This window comes from Oreochromis niloticus, linkage group LG23 (assembly GCF_001858045.2).
Source record: "Oreochromis niloticus isolate F11D_XX linkage group LG23, O_niloticus_UMD_NMBU, whole genome shotgun sequence".
Taxonomy (NCBI): Eukaryota; Metazoa; Chordata; class Actinopteri; order Cichliformes; family Cichlidae; genus Oreochromis; species Oreochromis niloticus.
Window position 1 is genome coordinate 1,940,879 of NC_031986.2, and position 3,756 is coordinate 1,944,634.

The following is a 3,756-nucleotide window of genomic DNA, read 5'->3' on the forward strand; positions in this document are numbered from 1 at the left end:
CTTGTCATGCTCGTAATGCAGTAGAGTGTTTACATACTACAGGGGACAGAGACTAATAGTTAATGATTAAACAGAGTGAAGGAGAAACACCCAGTGCATCATGGGAATCCCCCTAGCAGCCTAGAACTATTGCAGCTAGCTAAGGGAGGATCCAGGGTCACCTGATCCAGCTTTAACTATATGCTTTATAAAACAGGAAACTCTAATCTTATATGTGTCTGTGTTATTCACTTCAACTCTGTGTACTAAAGCTAAGCAGACGTTCAGCACTGGTGAACTGGGAGCCATCCTGTTTTCAGAGTGCATGTGTGCAGGACCTTTCATGTTCAGTCACATGACAAGAAAAGGAAGTAGCTTTAAGCGTGTTTGTGTAAATCCAGGCTGAAGTTCATGTTTAACTCCTTTTCAGGCTCTTTCAGAGCTTCCAGATGCTCACACAGCTTGATCTCACACTTCATGAAAACAAGTCTGAAGCTGCTTTCAGTGGATTGGCACAAAGTCTTCCTCAACACTACAAGTACAGTGTCTCCTAACTCTGTCCTGCTCTCCTGTCTGTGTGACAGAGGACAGGGCCCTCCCCCTCTTCCTGTTTGGCCTCAGTGATGAATGGACTGTTGTTGGCTCAGGGGCAGAGCACAGTGACTGGACGATTTCTGTTCCTGTTCAGTTCTTCAGTGTCCAGTGTTGAGTTTCAGACACAAGTTTCTGTAATTACAGGAGGAAGCTGCTGTGTGCAGGCTAACACAGGGATGTTTCAGGCACCCCGGGCACGTGCGGGGGGGCAAAGCACCCTTTACTTGAGGCTTTTTTTGTTTTAATGTGTGTGGTGTGTGGAAAATTATTAATCACCATTTTTCCTTAATAAAACGATCTGGCTTGCATCTGTCACATGATGACCGTTAACCAATGATCACCCTTGATGGCAGAGTGTGCTGGTTATGAGCAGGAACGAGCTCGCAAAAGGGACGCACATGTTTTGCACTAAAAGCATCACTAAAAACGATCTGTTATGCATATCCACATGATTATGGATTATAAAAATTACAATATTAAAAAACCTCACTGTATTTTAAAGAAAATACATTAAGAAACAGATTATATTAGAGATTATTTCAGATATAATAAGATGATATATATCAGAAATGCTGATTTTACAGCAGCAAAATGATTGTATCTCTGCAGTGTAAACATTTAATGAGCTTTCCACCTGCACAGAGTGGATAGACAAACTGAATCATCATAAATACATTATGTTATATTTATTACTTTATTTTTTTAAATTCTCATTACTTTATTATTATAGCACTAGGAATAAATAATAAGGAAGGATTCTGGATCAGCACCATGATGCAAACTTGTGGCCACAGTATATACAGTACAGTATTCTGGAGAAGGTATAAAATGTTACTGTATGTGTGTGCGTGTTTTATGTGTAACATGTTTCTATCATTACTTTATGATGGATGAGGTGCGAGAGTTGTGAAGCGATTAGATTCTTGATGAATGTGGGTTCGCCCTGGTTCTGTGTGCCCGTCTTTAACTTTGAGCACCCGGCCCTTCAAACATCTCTGCACGGCCCTGAGGCCCCCGTAGAGCACACATGTTCAGTCTGCAGGAGTCACAGGGCCGACCGAGCCAACCAGCTTCCCTCACTCGGTCACCGCCATCCACAGAGCCGATCAAGATGGTGTGCAGTGTTTCAGAGAACAGACTGAGCTGTGAAACTGTGAACAGACACTGGCAGGGAGTCTGTCCACAGGCGAGTGATAGCATCACACTGTCAGCACTGTCTCCTCCCACGTAAGCATGAAGAACAACCACCAGTGACCTCTCCAGGGAACTAGCTGGCTCTGGCTACTCTCACAGCAGAGCGCTCATTGGTAACTGACTAATAATGAATTAGTAATTCATGTTAATTACTGTTAATAATTAATGAGTCTGCAAAGGACAGAACTTTAAGCTCCAGCTTTTTCAGGTGTCGGGTTTGCAGCCAATCACAGATCCAGCCTTCCTGATCAGTTTCTACAGTGTGTTGTGTCTGTCGGCGTCTCCCATGCTGCTCACGAACACAAATGCACTCTAGAAAAGGGTCTAAGTCGTCTCCACCTGCTACAGCAGCTGAATTCCTTCGGGGTGAACAGGACTCTTCTAAGGACGTTTTACCACACTGTGGTGCCTGAGCTGCACCCCTGAGCCTTTGGCACTCAGTGGCCCAAAAACATTTAAAAAATGATGATCTTTATGTTCTAAAGGATGAGATGATTTTGTTTATAACAGCTGCTTCAAATTGAGGCCCTTTTGGCTCCTGGGCACGTGTGTCCTGGTTTAGTCAGCTGTTAGTCAGCTCACTTTCCTTCTGCATAAATCAACCTGCTCACCTGTCACCACATGCTGGTAGAAATGATCTGTTTGCATCAGCACACCTGTGTGGCAAACAAAAAGAAACAAGCTCCACAGCAACAAGCAAGGCCCACCAGCTAACACCAGTGAGCAGGTGTCATGCTACAGGAGGGGCGGGCATTGATGCATGTGTTTTTCCACACATGCATCAACACCGAAGCACGTTTGGTAAATGCACTGTGCTTTTCTTCTCTATCTGAGCATGCCACGGGTTTATACACTGAGTCACACTCCAGTGAACACATCAGGAGAAACCCAGGGGTTAGTGACCCTGAGCAGCCCAGTAAGTTCTCAGTCTAAATAATGAATAACAATGAAGTGCCTAATATAGTGCTCATTATTTCTGAACACAAGAGGGCAGCAGCGCTCCGTGAGTCAGTGCCTGTGACCGTGCTGGTACCTAATCAGGAAGACGCATTCATACATAAAAGCCTCAACATAGATTCAGTCTGCACCTACAAATAAATGTGATGTGTGCAAAGCTTCAGGAGCCACCTCAGCGCCTCAGCAGCTACAGACCAGAGGAAACAGTAGACTCAGGACTTGATCAGTGCTTGGGATGTTTTTCTGTTAACCCTACAGGAGAACTTGGCTAATTATTTAAAGGAGTGCTCTGGAAACCAGGTTGGAACCTGTGTTCTTGGCAGCATCGAATAAGTAAATCAGACTGTGTGTGTTCAGGTTTTGCCAGCTGTGCTGATTATTTAGACTTATGTTGTATTGTTTCTGTAAAGCTGGAAGGTCTTGTGTATGAAGGCACATGATGATGCTGCAGGATGTTCCTCTGGGGACGCAGGTAGAGCTCCCACTGAGGCTGTAATGAATTTAATTGGTGAGTGAGATGAGTGGCTGTCAGCAGCTTGTTAACACATCAGCAGGTCTGGGAATTAGCAGAGAGATCACAGTGAGAGAGCCCTGTCTGCTTTTACAAACCAGCTGTTGATTGTTGCTGAAGCACCAGGCCTCGCACTTAGTCTAGCTGTATATGTTTCATTTGAGCTCCAGCGCTTTGTTTATTGGTACTTCTACCCAGTACATCAGTGTGCCGTGCATATGGCACAGACATGGCCTCTATAGTTCCTATAGGGAAGTCCCTAAACTGGTTAATACTAAACACAGCACAGTGTGTCGTGGTGAGCTGTTGGTAGGCCATGAAACGTTTTCTGCCTGAGCTTTTACAGATTTCACTACGCACTTGACACATGAGCTGTAGAGCTGTTTGAACTCTCATCACTTCTTCTTCTTCTTCTTCTTCTTCTTCTTTGTCTGCCAGAAGGCATCAACAGATTAACTCCAATCTCATTTACAGCTCCTAATCTGAGTGGCTACAGCTAAACACACACACACACATATGAG